Raw genomic sequence first — 19,276 nt, forward strand, 5'->3', positions numbered from 1 at the left:
ACAGATATATATATATATATAGATACAGATATATATATATATCTATATATATATATATCTATCTATATATATATATACACACATATATATATATATATATATATATATATATATATATATATGTGTGTATATATATATATATAGATATATATCTATCTATCTATCTATCTATCTATCTATCTATCTATCTATCTATCTATCTATATATATATATATATATATATATATACTATATCATGGTTCCACGTAGTGTCATGTCCACAAGCTTTAGACAATGATTGCACACTGACAGAGGAGGCACACGCTATAATATACACTATATTACCAAAAGTATTGGGACACCTGCCTTTACACCCACATGAACTTTAATGACATCCCAGTCTTAGTCCCGTAGGGTTCAATATGGAGTTGGCCCTCCCTTTGCAGCTATAATAGCGACAACTCTTCTGGGAAGGCCGTCCACAAGGTTTAATAATGTGTCTATGGGAATGTTTGACCATTCTTCCAGAAGCACATTTGTGAGGTCAGGCACTGATGTTGGATGAGAAGGCCTGACTCGCAGTTTCTGTTGTAATATATCCCAAAGGTGTTTTATCGGGTTGAGGTCAGGACTCTGTGCAGGCCAGGCAAGTTCCTCCACCCCAAACTCGCTCATCCGTGTCTTTATGGACCTTGCTTTGTGCACTGGTCCAAATCATTTGGTGGAGGGGGGATTATGGTGTGGGGTTGTTTTTCACGGGTTGGGCTTGGCCTTTCCGTTGAAGGGAACTCTTAAGGCTTCGGCATACCAAGACATTTTGGACAATTTCGTGATCCCAACTATGTGGGAACAGTTTGGGGACGGCCCCTTCCTGTTCAAACATTACTGCACACCAGTGCACAAAGCAAGGTCCATAAAGACATGGATGAGCGAGTTTGGCGTGAAGGAACTTGCTTGGCCTGCACAGAGTCCTGACCTCAACGCGATAGAACACCTTTGGGAAGAATTAGTGCGGAGACTGCGAGCCAGGCCTTCTCGTCCACATCAGTGCCTGACCTCACAAATGCGCTTCTGGAAGAATGGTCAAACATTCCCATAGACACATCTCCTAAACCTTGTGGACGGCCTTCCCAGAAGAGGTGAAGCTGTTATAGCTGCAAAGGGCGGAGCCAACTCAATATTGAACCCTACAGACTAAGACTGGGATGCCACTAAAGTTCATGTGTGTGTGTAAAGACAGGTGTCCCAATACTTTTGGTAATATAGTGTATTTCTATTATATACTATAATATGCAGTACATCATTATATCATTTTTGTATAGATTACACACACTTCTAGCATGGCACGGCCTGTATATACTATAAGAACACAGTATATATCCTGGATCCATGTATATAAATACCCAGAGCAGGTAATGCTATAGGAGTCCACATGGGGTCCTGTTCACAAGCATTGGATGGTGACAGAGGAGGCACACTCTATAATATACAGTATATTGATGCTCTGTGTATACAGACATGGGCTGTATATACAGCATCCGGGGTCCTGACCAATAGAGGAGCAGAAAAAGTGGGAGGAGATTTCAAAGCTGTCACCTGGATAGGAGAGGAGGGAAATCTTTCAATGGTGACACCAACGCCTGCCTAAGAAGGAATTTCTCCCCCTTTGGGGAAATTTCCCTTCACTTCCTGATGTGTCTCCGGGAGAGGAAGTGAAGGGAGATCTCCCCAATAGGACAGCAATAAAAACCCGACAGGGGTTCTAAACCTTCCCTGTTCCACCCAAAACTATAGTTGAAATGTACCATTTTAGAGCTCATATTTTAACCCCTTCACCCCGACGTAACGCAAATGTGCGGCCTTCGGCCTTCAAGGGGTTGTACCGGGGGGGGGGGGGGTGTCTGCAGCTGCAGGCATCACTTGGTACCGTTTATTAGAGCGGACGGTTTGCTTTCTTGCGATAACAACTGATAACTAACAACTGTTATTACAAGCAGTGGTGTAGGAACGTCCCCTCCCCCCACGCCGAGTTCCGTGGCTCGCCCAGGCTCTCTCGTCCCACCAGGAGGCCCGAGCGACCAGCCGACATGTCCACTGGCTGGCCAGAGAGCCGAACACTGCCGGAATCGGCTTTGATCAGGCTTCGGATCTAGTAACCTGGAAGTAGGGTTGCCACCTGTCCAGGATTCACCCGGACAGTTTGGATTTGGAATTGTGTGTCCGGGTTTCAGACTGCCTGAAACCCGGACACATTATTTAGACTGGACTATGGCCTCCCAGCAGGGTTGCTGACTGCATTTGTCTAAGGTTAGAGTGTCTGTTACAAACTTTTTCCCACTGCCCAAAGCATGGCACTAACAACCCCCCCCCCCCCCCAAACATACACATACACGGTAGAGAGGGCTCGGTCTATAAACCCCCCACCCCTTTGGTGTCTGCCCACACTCCAATTCCTGGCGCTGTGCCCCAGAAAAGGTACATGGGGCCGGAAAATTGAAAAAGTTCAGCAGCCTCAGATACATCTGGATGAGAGGTGCTGACTGCCGATGGGTGAGTGAGCTCACCATCCATCCCTGTCTGTGACTGAAGGCTCCCCCATTCTCTCTCCTGCATACAGTAATGCCCCGCCCACACACGATCGGAAATTCCGCCAGCAAAAGTCCGATGAGAGCTTTTGGTTGGAAATTCCGACTGTGTGTACGCTCCATCGGACTTTTGCTGGCAGAATTTCTACCAGCAAAACATTGAGCGCGGGTTCTCTATTTTTCCCGACTGAAAAAGTTCCGATCGGAAATTGCGATCGTCTGTAGCAATTTCCGAGACGCAAAATTCCTGCGCATGCTCGGAAACAATTCGAGGCACGCTCGGAAGCATTGAACTTCATTTTCTTGGCTCGTCGTAGTGTTGTACGTCACCGCGTTATTTACGGTCGAAAGTTCCGAGAGCTTTTGTGTGACCCGTGTGCATGCAAGCCAAGCTTGAGCGGAATTCCGTCGGAAAAAACCATCCAAGATTTTTCTGATGGAAATTCTGCTCATGTGTACGGGGCATAAGGCAAATCAGGGTTCTCAGAGCACCCCTTACATCAGAGTTCCCCTTTATATCAGAGGCCGCAGTGTTCCCCCCCTTACATCACAGTCCTTCTCCGTACATCAGAGTTCTCAGTGTTCCCCCTTAAATCAGGGTTCCCTGAGCCTCCCTTATGTCAGAGTCTCCAGAGTTCTCCCTTACATCAGAGTCTTCAGAGTCCCCCCTTACAGTGAAAGGGAACTCTGCGAGTTCAGATGTAAAAATTGGAACTCGGGGGGACTCTGATGTAAAGGGGGACTCTTGTTATATGATTAGAAATGTTATTTAATAGAAAAATATATGTATAGTTTATAGTTAGTATACTATAAAAAAAAAAATGTCCATACGCCACTAAAATGTCCGGGTTTGACTTGAAGAAAAGGAAAAACCCTACCTGGAAGTGATGTCATCGCATCACTTCCGATTTAATGAAGACTTAAAGTGGAAATAAAGTTCCACACATTATATTTACCTATAAATAAGCCTATAATAAGGTTCACCTATAGGTAGTGTAAATAAACGTACGCCATTTCGGAAATATTTACATTACATGCAGCCGGTGACGTCACTAGCGCATGCGCTCTAAATAAATGGCCAGCTGTGCCGTTCCTTTCCGAGCCCTGCGCCGCCATCGGCGGCTCGCACACGCACACACGCCATGGTGCCTCCGGCCGCTGACAAACCCGGAAGCAGGACAGGTGAAGATGGGAGACTGTTGCAGCTCTGAGATCTCGACATGGGAAGGCTTAGTTTTAAGGTAGGTTCAACATAATGTACTAGTATGTGATCCATACCAGCACATTAAAGCGGAGGTCCACCCTAAAGTGGACCTTCCGCTCATCGGAACCCTCCCCCCCTCCGGCGCCACAATTGGCACCTTTCAGGGGGGAGGGGGGTGCAGATACCTGTACAGTACAGGTATCTGCACCCACTTCCGGGATAGCTCTCTGCGGAAAGGGACGTAGATTACGCCCCTTTCCGCAAGTCCTCCGCTGCCTGCTGGGAAACACACAGATCCCAGAGGCAGCGGGGACCGTCCTTATTGCGCAGCGCGACTCGCGCATGCGCAGTAGGGAACCGGGAAATGAAGCCGAAAGGCTCCATTTCCTGATTCCCATACCCAAGATGGCGGCGGCAGCACCCGAGAGACGATCTAGAGATCGGCTTCGGGTGCCGACATCGCGGGCGCGCTGGACAGGTAAGTGTCACTATTTTAAAAGTCAGCAGCTGCAGTATTTGTAGCTGCTGGCTTTTAAAAAAAAAAAACGCGGACTCTCGCTTTAAGCCTAAAAGAAGAGTTCCGCCTGGTAAAAAAAAAAAATGTAAGTCAGCAGCTACAAATACTGTTTCAATATCAGGACACTTACTTGTCCAGGGCGCCTGCAATGTCCTCACCCGAAGCCAACCCATCCCTCAGTTCCTTACTAAGAGAAGCCTTGCGGCTTCACAGGCTGTTTCCTACTGTGCATGCGCAATCTGAATTGTGCCTGCTGCCTTCTGGGACCTGTGTGTCTCCCAGAAGACAGCGGGGGAGGAGGAGGGGCCAGAGTAGGGTTGCCACCTGTCCAGGATTCACCCGGACAGTCCAGGTTTTGAATCATGTGTCCGGGTTTTCAGTCCTTCTGAAACCCGGACACATTATTCAGAAAGGAATGTGGCTTTGAATAAGGCTTAACAGGAGGGTGAGGGGGCACTATGTGCATCGCGTTACTATTCTCTTTGGAGTGCCCAAAGGTGTCCCAGGTCTGTATATCCCATGTATACAACCCCGTAGTGTATACTAAAGCAAAAAAAGAAATGTACTTTGCTGCTAAAGTGTTCGGGTTTGGCCTGAAGAAAAAGTGGCAACTGGCCGCCGGACATTGCATGATTCTATGCCCGGAAGTGGGCGCAGATACCTGGATTTAACAGGTATCTGCACCTCCCCCCACCCCCCCCCCCCGGAAAGGTGACAAATGTGGCCCGGGGTGGGGGGGTCCGATCGGCGGAAGTTCCATTTCTGGGTGGAACTCCGCTTTAACCTTGCAAAAAAATAAAACATTTCAACGGTTTACAACTGCTTTTAAGTGCAAAGGAAGTATTTGGGGTCTTTTAGACCCCCGATCTCTTCATAAAGTGTACCTGTCACTATTACTGTCACAAGAGATGTTTACATTCCTTGTGATCAACAATAAAAGTGATCAACAATAAAAAAAAATGAAAAGGACAGTGTAATAAATAAATATATTATTAAATATAATAAATAATAATAAAAAAAATAAATTCAAGTGCCCCGCCTCTCCGAGCTCGTGCGCAGAAGTGAACGCATACGCAAGTCGCGCCCACAAATGAAAACGGCGTAGAAACCACACATGTGACGTATCGCCGCGATCGTTAGAGCGAGAGCAATAACTCAGCTTCCTCTGTAACTCTAAACATATAACCTGTAGACAAGACATTTTAAAGCATCACCTATGGAGATTTTGAAGTATCATAGTTTGTCGCCATTCCACGAGCGTGCGCAATTTTAAAGCGTGACATGTTTGGTATCTTTTTACTTGGCATAACATCATCTTTCACATTATACAAAAAAAATGGCTAACTAGTGTTTCGTTTTTTATTCGTGAAAGTGTATTTTCCCCCCAAAAAATTGCATTTGAAACTCCACTGTGCAAATAGAGTGTGACATAAAATATTGCAACAACCGCCATTTTATTCTCTAGGGTCTCTGCTAAAAGATATATATATATATATATATATATATATATATATATATATATATATATATATATATATATAAATAATGTTTGGGGGTTTCATTTTAACTTGTAAGCAACAAGTGCCAGAAAAGGGTTCAGGCATGAAGGGGTTAAGCCAAACCAGCAGTTCGCTTTAAAGCGGGAGTCCACCGGGACTCCGCGTTTTTTTTTTTTTTTTTAAAAGCCAGCAGCTACAAATACTGCAGCTGCTGACTTTTAAATAGTGACACTTACCTGTCCAGCACGCCCGCGATGTCGGCACCCGAAGCCGATCGCTCGCTCGGCTGCCGGGTCCCGCCGCCATCTTGGGTATGGGAATCAGGAAATGGAGCCTTTCGGCTTCATTTCCCGGTTCCCTACTGCGCATGCGCGAGCCGCGCGGCGCAATCCGGACGGTCCCCGCTGCCTCTGGGAGCTGTGTGTTTCCCAGCAGGCAGCGGGGGACTTGCTGAAGGGGGCGGGCGCTTGCGGAACGGGGCGTAACGTACGCCCGTTCCGCAGAGAGCTAGCCCGGAAGTGGGTGCAGTTACCTGGATTATCCAGGTAACTGCACCCCCCTCCCCCCTGAAAGGTGCCGATTGTGGCGCCGGAGGGGGGGGGGGGTTCCGATGAGCGGAAGGTCCATTTTAGGGTGGACCTCCGCTTTAATCCAGAGATTTCCTCCACAGTACTTTTTTTCTGCCACTAGATGTCCTCAGTCTGTTGACTGGAACCATTTAACCCTTCAACACCCTCCTTGTGCTGCTTCTCGTAAACCCCTTTCTGAGCTCTGCTGTACAGGGGCTACAAAAGGCCGGTACCAGGCTATTTTCAGGTGCTTGCCAGGACCAGTGGGGTGCGGGCCACCAGGTAGAGGAGAGGGAGAGCCGCAATTATATATTGCAGTTCTTTTTTTTCTGCCACTAGAAGTTCTCAGTCTGTTGACCAGAACCATTCACCCCACTTCCTCTGAGCCCAGGTCTCCTAAAGCCGCGTACACACGGGCGGACTGTATGGCCTACTTAGTCCGTCATACAATCCGACGGACAGTCCGTCCTACTTTCGAATGAACGGACTTGACCACACACGGATGCACAAACAGTCCGTCGAAAGCTTGCGCGATGACGTGTACAGCACGTACGACGGGACTAGAAATAGGAAGTCCAATACACAGCAATGCAACCTTCCGCCGTGTAAATCCTTTCTGAGCATGCGCCATTCTTAGTCCGTCGAACTAGCCTACTCACGAGCGGATTGTCCGCTGAAACCAAAGTATGACGGACAGAATTTCGAAAAATCCAAAATACTTAGTACGCCAGACTGCACGCTGAAAAAGTCCGCTGAAGCCCACACACGAGCGGACTGTCCGCTGAAATGTGTTTCGACGGACTAAGTAGGCCATACAGTCCGCCCGTGTGTACACGGCCTATGCCTGTAACTGAACAGTGAAAGGCGAGGTAGCACAGTGATGAGTTGATCTCTTTGTCACTTTACTCTCTCCTCCTATCAGTATGCTTCTTGTCAGCGCATGACTTGATTGGCTCCTTGTGCTGCGTCTTGTTACCCCTTTCTGAGCCCTGCTGTACAGGGACTACAAAAGGCTGGTAACAGGCTAACTTTAGGTGCTTGCCAGTGTTCTGGCAGATAGTGTCCTGCCATCATATAGTGTCCGCCCCGTACTGCGCATGCGCAGTACGGGGTAGAAGAAGCTTTGGAAAATCTCAGGAGATGAACGGCGCCTGCGCCGTGAGTGGAGGTGGTAGCCCCACCATCCAAGCGGACATAGGGTTGGAAAAATTAGAGGGCCCCTCACGGGCGAGCTTCGCTCACCATGCTTCGGGCTCGGCCTCGCTGCGCTTGGCTCTTTTATATTCCTACTCTATGTCCACTTGGATGGTGGGGATAGAACCTGGACTCACGGCGCAGGCGGCGTTCATGCTCGGCTATTTTCGGGATCTGTGTGCGCTGTGTACTGCGCATGGTAGAGCGAGAGCAATAATTCTAGACCTCTGTAACTCAAAACATGCAACCTGTAGAATTTTTTAACTGGCGTTTTTTAAAAGTCCTGCATGCAAGTTGTATGTGTGAAACGCGTCTATGTGACTGAATTCTGGGGTCATCGAGGTGATTTTTCAATAAAGGCACTTTGGAACCTTCGGATGTGCAGCCATTCTTCTGAGGCCTAAGGGGGCGCTAAAAATGTGGCTCAACTGAGCATTTTTAATGCCCTCCCAACCACAAGTCCACACGAGTCCTGAGGCCCCCTAAGCACGCAACACAAAACGCGTGTAGGCACGAGGCCCCACAGTCGCACATTCCCGAAATGCTAAGGTAAATATATAGATCTATATATATATATATATATATATATATATATATATATATATATATATAAAAAATGCAGAGGTGACCAAATACCACCAAAAGAAAGCTCTATTTGTGGGGAAAAAAGGGACATCAATTTTATTTGGGTACAGTGTCGCACCACCGTATAATTGTCAGTTAAAATGACGCAGTGCCGTATCGCAAACAATGGCCTGGCCAGTAAGGGGGTAAATCTTCCGGAGGTCAAGTGGTTAAGCATAGAAGCGTTTTTTTTTTGTTTTTTTTTTATTGCTCTAAATGCATTCCATTGTTTTCAATGTGTCTGTACACACACACTGCTTATACAGTAACAAAAAAAAAAAAAGTTGCCCGTCAGTATTTTTATATACGCACAAATACACATGTGCGCATGTAAAATGTTCATTTGGGGAGATTAAAATTGCAATCTGAGAGCTAGAGTTTATTTTACTCGTGTACACGCACATACACACAGAATAAACGCAAGAAATTTTGTCCAGGAATACTGGTCAGCACTGTGTGCAAGTACCGTAGAACCAGCCAAAGGGATTTTTTAAACGAACATTCTTACAAACGTTCAAACAGAAATCATGGTGCATTCGCTGACTTGACAAAGATCATCCAAAAGGACTTCAAAAACGTTCGCATTTCACACTTGATTTTGGAGTGAATGAACTTTCCCAACACGAAAAAAAACCCAACCAAAAAAAAAAAAGCAGCCCATAGATTCCACGGAGTGGAAGGAAAGAAAATAGCTTGATTCTATTCCTTCCCGCAGCGCTATTGTGTTCCGCCGGCAGGAAGCCTTCCCCGCCGGCAGAACACAATGATCACTGGTGGTGGCTGTAGCCGCCAGCAATAATCCCATGTAAAAAAAACGACAGGCTGGTTGTACCCAAGTTGATTGAGGGATCAACTTCAGCACAATCAGCCTTTCCATAGATGGATCGAATCTCGGCTGATCTCTGCTGAGCAGGCTGAGATTCCATCCATCTATTGCCAGCTTTATAAATTAATTGGTTTGAAAAACATTTTCCATCCCGCTTGTTCCAGTTTTCACATCACTGCGGTAGATTTGACCCCACTAACGCTTGTTAATGGGGGCTTCCAGATTTTGATAAGCGCAGACCCCCACAACCACCCGGCAAGGGTTGTGGGGATAAGGCCCTTGTCCCCTTCAACATGGGGACAAGGTGCTTTGGGGGGCTACTCCAAAGCACCCTCCCCATGTTGAGGGCATGTGGCCTGGTACGGTTCAGGAGGGAGGGCGCTCCTGCGGCCTGCCAGGTTGCATATGGATTTTGGGGGGAGTCCTACGCCATTTTTTTATTTTGGTGCAGGGTTCCCCTTAAAATCCATACCAGACCCTTGGGGGGAGGGGGACCCCTTTGTGAGCCTAGCCTAGCGTGCGCAGTAACACGTAATTTTGTGCACGCTTACCGAACATTCTGATATGAATGGTGCTTTAGAGATTTTTGAGTACTGCTTCAGTGGAGTGGGACATGTGAGTCTTGGAACTGAAACCTGACTTGGGGGAACAAAGGGAACATTTTAATGCAGGATAGGAAGGTGTAAATTTGTGTCATTAAACCTTATGTTTAAAAGACGAGACAGTTTGCACATCTGGGGTGAGTGAGTACTCTTACCCCGCCCCCACCAATCTTCTTCCCCCATCTCCCCCTCCCATCACAAATCCCCCTAGATCACCACTCCTAGAACCCCTCAAACTTCCCGTCCTAGAACAATATTTACCCCCTGCTGCCCCCCAAATTCCCCTTTGCAACACATCTCCTCCCCCTCAATTTCCTTGTGGCGCCACCTCACATGATACCACAGTGTCCAGGGCAGGCGCCCCTCCTGCCTAACCCTTGTCCTGGCCCTGCTTGTGCTGGTTGTTTCTTTTAGTTTAAATATTCAATCCTCTGCCCCCCCCCCCCCCCCCCTCACTATACCCTTACATCAGTGTTCTTCCAGTGCCACAGGGTTTAATACAGCCCCTGGATCTATCATAGGCATGCATTATGTGTGCTCTGTGCTGTCTATGCATGCCCTTTCCACCCCCTCCTCCACTCATAGAAGCTTGTAAGTAGGTGCAGTTAGCTAGTCTGCCTCTATGTGGCTCTGTTCCAGAGTAGTGTATGATTGCAGAAAGCAGTGTCATCAGGTGATGGGTCCCTTTTAGTTAGAGCTCTCCTGTAGTGATGTCAGGGGTTAGTCTATGCCCATATATAAGACAGGTTGGAAGGGGACTAGTGCAGTTGTGGCATGGGAGCCAGAGACCCCACCATCAGGCAGATGTTGCCTTGCCAGTGAGTGGAAGCTCTGGACAGGGTTGGAAGCTGGGGAGAGGTAGACCTGCACCCAGAAGAACCGCCTGTAGACTTCCTGGCCCTTATAGAGGTGGGGGCTAGGGCGGGTTGCAAAAAGATCTTTTAGACCAGGCCAAGAGGTCCTGAAGTGAGGCTACCCCCTGAAGAGTCCTGGGAGAGGTGAACCCAAGGAGGAGGTGACTACAGAGAGTACTAATGATGACAGGTGGAGAGAGACTGTCTAAGCCCTTGTACACACGGGCGGAGATTCTGCCAACCAAATCTGTCGGATTTTGTCCGTCAGATTTAGTCCGAAACTGTTGCATACACACGGTCGGACTAAGTTGTCGAAAAGTCCGATCTTTCAGAACGTGATGACGTAATTTCGTTACGATGGGACTACATTCAGGCTAGTAGCCAATAGCTTTGATGTAGGAATTTGATCTGAGCATGCGTGGCACTTGGTCCGATCAAAATTCGCTACACATGATCGGAGTATGTCCTATCAGACCAGTTGGTCGGGAAATATTTCCAACATGTTGGAAAATTGGGTCCGACGGATATTCAGACGGAATCAGTCCGATGCATACCACACACAGTCGGATTATCTGACGACACGGTCCGATAAGACACATTCCGACGGATTCTCCGACCGTGTGTACAAGGCTTAAGGCAGGCTTTCTCAACCTTTCAACCCTAGAGGAACCCCAAAAAATTATTTTCATGTGTCGAGGAGCCCTTACTAAAACCAAATCATCAGGGCTCAACAGAAACAATGCTCCTGATATTGGTGGGGTTGATATTGAAAGAATGCCACCCTTAAAGACAGCTAAAAAGATATTTGGTGTCATGCTTCTGGCTTTGCCAAGTGGTGCTGAACCTTGAACTCGGTAGGCATCATGAAATAGGTGGTTCATCACCCACAGCTCAAGGAACCCCTAGCAACCTCTGGTTGAGAATGGCTGGTCTGAGGTAAGATGGCTTACCAAAAGTGCTGCCCACCACTAAATGTGATTGACAATAGACTGTCAAGTGACCCCAGATAGTATGTCGATGTGATGTGACTATTTATGTCATCTTCCAAGTCCCATCAGTAAAGTTCAGCTCTGCAAATCTAAACTAAAGAAAGGAATACCCAAGACAAAACTCGGCAGGCATCTAGTACTATGATGCACATAAAATGTGAAGTGACAGTCATCTGGTCAATGCAATCAATAAGGTGAAGATCAATACGGTAAAGATCAATACCAACAGGCGCCTGACCATCACTTTAGACCACTTAGGGAAATAAGAACATTGGCTGGCAAAAGCCTAAAGGGCTGATTCCACCAAGGAGTAGATGGATCAGGAAAGTGCTTCCAACTTTTTTGTCATGAGGGTCCTTAAATGATGAAGCATCTTCAATAGGAATGTTCAAGGACTTGTTAAGACAAGACATTGGATAGTCAACCTCAGAGGGAGTAAACTGTTTTTTGAAAAAATCTTCCAGAAAGGGACTTGAATAATTTATGGACAAGGAATTGCTTGTCCAGGAAATCGAGATCTTGATTATAGGATGAAAAGGAAAACCTTAGTAGCATGTTTAGTTTTATGAGAACCAAGGCTGTTGTAGATGAAGTGATGGTGGAATCCTCTTAATTTAAAGTGGAACACGTTTTTTTTTCTAGTCCTGGGATACAAATGGTGATTAAAAGTCAGCTGGTTGGGCCCCTCAACTTTTCTTTCTGGAAAAGAAGACGATGCGTCCAATAGATCCAGAAATATTAGACAACTCTGCGTCAGAGTTCACCAAAGAATGCAATTGTGGGTGTTTTTGACCCTTGCATGCAGGATGAGCAAAAAGGTTCATAACTGTCACACTTAACCCCCTAACGCGGGTGGTCAGACACTATAGCTGGTTTCTGTGTTCTTCACCTAAAGCAGCCCCCTTTCTCATAAGGCAAGCAGGCCTACCAGTACTCAGTTCCACCCAGGTCTTATACACAATGATATAGTGCCTGGCCACCACACCAGGGCAGGTGCGAACTGAGTAATGCAAACAGGTACATGCAGTTGGCAGACAGGCAGAGTGGTTCAAGGACAGTCCAGGTACAAGGCAGGCAAGGTTCAGAACTGTTGGGGCCAATCCATAGTCAAAAGACATGCAGAGTTTAGAGAATAGCAGACAGGCAGAGTGGATCAAGGACAGTCCAGGTACAAGGCAGGCAAGGTTCAGAATTGTTGGGGCCAATCCATAGTCAAAAGGCAGGCAGAGTTCAGAGAATAGTCGATATCCGATCCAAGGTCATAAATAGGATAATCCAACCAGCAGAGCTGGGCAGATAGACAGAGCTTGCACGTTTTTATACATGCTATCACAAGCATGAGACTGCAGGCTTGGCAGGCATAAATCAGGTTTGGTCTCCACCCAGAGACTGGCTACATCAATCACCTTACAGGTGGACAGAGAGACAAGGAGAATGCCACAGTCAAAACCAGGATTCCGGAATGAGGTGCAGGAGCGCTAGACGCTTCTGACAATAACCCAACTCAAACTCTTAGATAACAGAAGTAAAATCAGCCTTAGTGAGATAAGGAGAGGGAGGAATGGTGGGTAAAGTATTAGTCATTGAGATGACTTAAACTAGGCTGCAAAATCCTTTCCTGTGCCAAGCTCTGCCTTACTTGCTTTGCGAACAATTTCAGCGGTGGAAGATTCGGCTCTAGCCACCTTCCATTTTTAAAAAGATATGTTGCCTACAGTAAGAAAAAATGTGTATGTACCTTTAAGAAGGTGCTACTAATCTCTTGGCTTTACTCGCAGACCCAAACTGGTGTAACACAATCGAAGAGGCTCTGTGCCACTTGTCATTGCATTATCTAAAGAGAAGTCCCAGCCACAATGTACTGTAAATGGCGGGGATTTCAAATGCAGCAATGTTAAAAAAACAATGCCCAGCTGTGACCAAAAGGGAGGGAAGACATGGTCCCCATACATAGCATTCAGCAGTTTAGACAATAGCAAGCGTGTGCTGTGCTCTCCAGAATGCTGCACATAAAACTGCTGCGGTAGATGATGAATCCCCGGCATGGCCAGTGGGACTGTGTATACTCAAGATGTACCAAGGCCCTTGTCCCAATATGTAAGAAGGGATCCACAGTATCTGGCCTGACTTTAGATGTAAAGTCCCGATAGCAGGAATGCAGACAGGGTTATCATCTCTAGGAATGTAGGAGCATTCCAAAGAGAACATCAGCATGGAAAAACTAGGAAAATCTGCTTCTGGTGGACTGGAGAGACTTCCAGGATTTAACATCTCCAGCATGAATCTACCAGTGCTTGTTGGCTGACTGGAGAGATTTCCAGTACAAATCTACCAGTTCTTGTTGGTTGACTGGAGAGACTTCCAGGATTTATCATATCTGGTTTGTATTTACCAGCGCTCGTTGGTTGATTGGAGAGACTTCCAGGATTTACCATCTCCAGCACAAATCTACCAGTGCTCATTGGAATACTAAAGAGACTTACAGGATTTACTATATCCAGTATGAATCTACCAGTACTCGTTGGCTGACTGGAGAGACTTTTAGGATTTACCATATCCGGTATGAATCTACCAGTGCTCATTGGAATACTGAAGAGACTTCCGGGATTTACCATATCCGGTATGAATCTACCAGTACTCGTTGGCTGACTGAAGAGACTTCCTGGATTTACCATATCCGATATGAATCTACCAGTGCTCATTGGCTAACTGGAGAGACTTCCAGGATTTGAAATATCCAAAATGATTCTACCAGCAGTAGTTGATCGAAATTCTTCCAAAATCAAGCAAAAACTCAAGCAGAGAGGAAGGCAACTTCTATTCTTCTTAGGACACTAAACATAACCTGCGGTACCAGTCTTCCTTCTCAGGAAGGGGGCAGTGAAGAGTGGCGGGTAGCATTTGCAAAGAAACAGTGCCAGGCAGAGGAAAGTGTGGTCAATCACCACATTATGTGAACACATACTAGAGACAAGATGGCTTTACCTCATCCCTGGGAAAACACACACAGAGCTCAGATGTCAAATAGAAAGGGAATCCTTATGTTGGTTTCCCATAAATTTGACATATTATTAGACCTTTCTGCTGCCTCTGATACAGTTGACCACCTGATCTTTCTAAAAAAAATCCCACGCCCTTGGCCTCCAAGACTCTGCCCTCTCTTACCTATCCATCTCATCGCACCTTTAGTGTCACCTACAACGTCAACTCCTCCTCCTCTTTCTGTAGGGGTACCCCAAGGACCTTTGTCATTGAACCCCTTCTATTTTCCATCTACACTTCCTCACATGGTCAGTTGTTAGCCTTCCATAATTTCCAATACAATCTCTATGATGATGACACCTATGCTCTACTCCTCACCTCACCCCTTCAGGCTCCTCGTGCATTACTAATTTACTAACCAAAATATCAGTATAGATGTCACACTACTTCCTCAAATTCTTTTTTAACCACTTCAGATCCGCGCTATTGCCAAATGACGGCATTAGCGCGGACCTACATTTCCGGGACTACGTCTATTGACGTCGTCCCGGTTATGAGCGGCCTGCGCGCCCCCTGAGGGGCGCGCGCGGCGCGCTCTGTGATCGGCGAGTCCGTGAGACTCGCCTGATCACCGATCCGTGTAAGGGGTCGATCCCGACCCCTTATCACGTGATCAGCTGTCAGCCAATGACAGCTGATCATGTGATAGAACGGAGCCGGTAATCGGCTATTATTCCTCCTCGCGCTGACAGCGCGAGGAGAGAAAAAAAAAGCCGATCACCGGCGGCCGTGATCGGGACATCAGTCCCGATCACGGCCATCAATACAAGGGACCACCTGCCACCTGCCTGTGCCCACCTGCCTCCCGCAGTGCCATCCTGAAGTAAAATAAAAGCAAAAGTAAGTGCCCCCCGTCAGTGCCCCCCGTCAGTGCCCATAGCACCCACAGTGCCACCCACAGTGCCACCCACAGTGCCACCCAATCTGCCTTAAAGGTGCTGCACCCCAGTGCCGCCCATCAGTGCCCAGCAGTGCCGCCCATCAGTGCCCAGCAGTGCCGCCCATCAGTGCCCAGCAGTGCCACCTATCAGAGCCACCTATCAGTGCCACCTATCAGTGCCCATCAGTCCCATCTATCTGTGGTACCTATCAGTGCCCATCCGTGCCACCCATCCGTGCCACTTATCCGTGCCACCCATCCGTGCCATCTTATCTGTGCCCATCTTTGCCCATCAGTGCCGCCTTATCTGTGCCCATCGGTGCCGCCTTATCTGTGCCTATTAGTGCCGCCTTAACTATGTCTATCAGTGCCCACCGGTGCAGCCTATCAGTGCCCACCAATGCAGCCCATCAGTGCCCACCAATGCAGCCCATCAGTGCCCACCAATGCAGCCTATCAGTGCCGCCTAATCAGCGCACTTCAATGAAGGAGAAAAATGACCCGTTTGCAAAATTTTATAACAAACTATTAAAACATGATTTTTTTTTTTTTTTGCATCTTTTTTTGTTTGTTTAGCAAAAAATAAAACTCCGAGCTGTAACTAAATACCACCAAAAGAAAGCTCTATTTGTGGGAAAAAAAATGATAAAAATGTCATTTGGGTACAGTGTTGTATGGCCGCGCAATTGTCATTCAAAGTGCATCAGCGCTGAAAGCTGAAAATTGGTCTGGGACTGAGGGGGGTTTAAGTGCCCAGTAAGCAAGTGGTTAAGATTTGCCTTCCCTGCACCCCTTCCCCTGATTTTCAATTGAAGTAAATAACACAACCATCAGTCCCTCCACCTAGGCCAGCTTACTTGGTGTAATCCTGGACTCTGAAGTCTCCTCTCAGCATCTCATGCAATCGCTGGCCAAATCCTGCTGCCTTCAGATCTGTAACGTTTCCAATATTTGCCTTTTGTTACCAATGGCACCACCAAGGTACAAATCTACTCCCTGGTAATCTCTCACCTCAACTATACAAAGCCATTCTTGTTGGCCAACCTCTACACAGGAAATCCAACCTTCAGTCTATCATGAATGCTGCTGCCGGACTCGTCTACTTTAACAACCTTACCGGCTGCTGATGACCCAATCAATAAAATTAAAAATCCCAACAACAACAACAACATACAAATCCATCCACAACTCTTCTCTAAACTTGGTCATCAACATAGTCTAAAAAATATCACCCATACCTTCCTCTTCACTCCTCCCAAGTTCTCCTGCTCTCTAGCTCTCTTGTCTCCTCCTTCCATGCTACCCTCCAGGACTTCCCCAGACTCCCCCTTTCCTCTAGTACTCCCTACACTCATTTATGTCCCAAGACCTTTTGTTTTCTGGCTTCCCCATCACCTCTGCCTATGCTCATCTCCAAAACTTCCCCAGAGCCTCTACCATCATCTGGTACTCCCTACGGCAATTTCTGTCCCAAGACCTCCTCCCTTGCTCACCACTAGGACTTCTCCAGAGCCTCCCTTTCCTCTGGAACTCCCTACACTAATTTATGTCCCAAGACCTCCTGTTTTCTAGCTTCCCCATCACCTCTTCCTATGCTCACCCCCAAAAATTCTCCAGAGCCCCTACAATCCTTTGGTACTCCCTAGAGTACTGTCCCAAGACCTTCTGCTCTCCAGCTTCCTCATCTTCCCCTCCCCATGCCCACCTCCAGGACTTCTCCAGAGACTCTCATTTCCTCTGGAACTCCCTAAACTAATTTATGTCTCAAGACCACTGTTTTCTAAGTTCCCCATCACCTCTTCCTATCTTCAACTCCAAAACATTTCCAGAGCCTCTACCATCCTTTGGCACTCCCTACCCTAATTTCTGTCCCCAGACCTCCTGGTCTCCAGCTCCCCTGTCACCACCTCCCATGCTCCCTTCCAGGACTTTTACACAGTGTCCCCCTTCCCTTGGAAGTCCCTACACTATTTTCTGTCCTAAGACCTCCTGTTTTTGAGCGTCCCTGTGACCTCTTCCTATGCTCACCTCCAAATCTTCTCCAAATCCCAAGTCCTCCTGCTCACCAGCTCCTTTGTCTCCTCCCATGCTCACCTCCAAGACTATTCCAGAGCCTCCCCATTCCTCTGGAACTCCCTATGCTAATTTCTGTCCCAAGACCTTCTGTTTTCTAACTTTTCCATCACCTTTTCCTACGTTCACCTTCAAATCTTTTCCAGTGCCTCTACCATTGCCTGGTACTCTCTATGCCAATTTTTGTCCGAAGACCTCCTGCCCTTCACCACCTCACATGCTCCCCTCCAGGACTTCTCTAGAGCCTCTCCCTTCCTCTGGAATGCCTTACCCCAATCTTTCCGGCTATCTCCCACTCTGTCTGCCCTCAGGTGATCCCTGAAAATTGTGTTTATCCAATAAACATTTACAACTTTAAATGAATGTTTAGGAACATTACAAGGCACTCTCAGATAAGCGACTTTCTTTATTAGCTTTAGCAGCTTTTGGCCATTTCAAGCTACACAGCTAAATAGTGATGATGTGTTCAGTAACAGCGGCACAGTAAGGGAAAGGATCTTCTACCAATGTCCTGTAACGATCTATAATTATATTCTATTTCCCCATCTTGACAGAACCTGAGATTTTTGACCTTCACTTTAGTGCAGTGGAGGTAAACGCACATCAGTGTTCTGTCAAGCCAGGAATATCTAGTCATAGACAGTGTATAAAGGAAGTCTGGTGTACTATTCGAATAATATATCTCGGATATATCAAGTTTTTGTATGTTTGTGAACTCCTGGAAAAATTTGAAAATGTTATCATAGGGATGATGGCAATTACGCACCTAGTCACATGAGCCGTCTCATTTTCCTGTTTGTGAACTCCTAATGTGATCTGACCACTATATATTCCATTACCATGTATACGCCACCTCCGACAAAACCTCCAACAAAACCTCCAACAAAACCAACCACTTTGTTGAATCCATTTTTTATCCACGCATGTACGTATGATGTATTCCCCAAATGGTGACAACACTGTCCTATGGTTTCACTGCAGAATGGACAGCGTTGTCACCTTATAACAGGAACTGGAAAAATACCAGATCTACTGGCAGAGGATCCGTGGGTAATAAAACTATATTACGGGGGACTCAGAAAAAACAGACTGATTGTTAATGCTGGTGAGAGCTATATATGTCTTTTATTTTGCTATAGTTCCACTTTTAGAGCTTGCCCATGCCAGGTGCAGTGAGGGAACCCATGCAAAATTGTTCACTTTTTGCACAGAAACATACTGCTTTCAGCAGACGTGCGCTGGTGTCTTTAATTCTTATTGGCACCCCCATGCATCTAGCAAATTCAGGTGTGTTCACAGCCACCAAATTTCAGTACCATGTTGTTGGGTGCGGCGCAATTTTTAAATAGTGTCTGTGCCAATTCATGAATATTTTTGTAGTATAAACCAATTCCTGGGGAAGGGGGTGGGAGTGTCCAGTAGGTGGCTGAGGCAGGGCCGTCTTACCGAGCGGGCACACCTGGGCACAGCACAGGGGCTCCAGATGCACATGGGGCCCCATCAGGGCCGGTCGGATCTAGAGCGATTCTATTGGCAGTGCTAGGGTAGAATTGTATACTGCAGCCCTCAAATGGTTGATTGGGAGCTGTTCTCCCAGTGATCAACCTGGTTGAAGAGAGCATGGAGGAAGAGGAGAGCCACGGGGTCACCGAGCGGTATTGCGCGCTGTTACAGCTTACATTGAAATTGCCTCCGCTCTGCTCGCTGTCACACACAGCCCCACCTCCTCCTAACCCTGCGCCTGTGATAGACAGAATGCAGGTCCAATTCTGAGATATGCTCTGTCAGGGCTGCGTGTGATGGCGAGCAGAGTGGAGGCAATTTCATGCTGTAACAGA

The 19,276-nt window shown here is 47.0% G+C and overlaps 1 protein-coding gene across 1 annotated transcript in view; it reads left to right on the forward strand.

The window, feature by feature from the left end:
• GABBR1 (gamma-aminobutyric acid type B receptor subunit 1) overlaps positions 1–19,276 on the forward strand; it is a 345,365-nt gene that overhangs the window by 1,399 nt on the left and 324,690 nt on the right. The gene's annotated exons all lie outside the window — the stretch shown is intronic.

Source organism: Lithobates pipiens, unplaced genomic scaffold (assembly GCF_037356315.1).
Source record: "Lithobates pipiens isolate NorthernLeopardFrog02 unplaced genomic scaffold, aLitPip1_a1.2 Scaffold_1, whole genome shotgun sequence".
Taxonomy (NCBI): domain Eukaryota; kingdom Metazoa; phylum Chordata; class Amphibia; order Anura; family Ranidae; genus Lithobates; species Lithobates pipiens.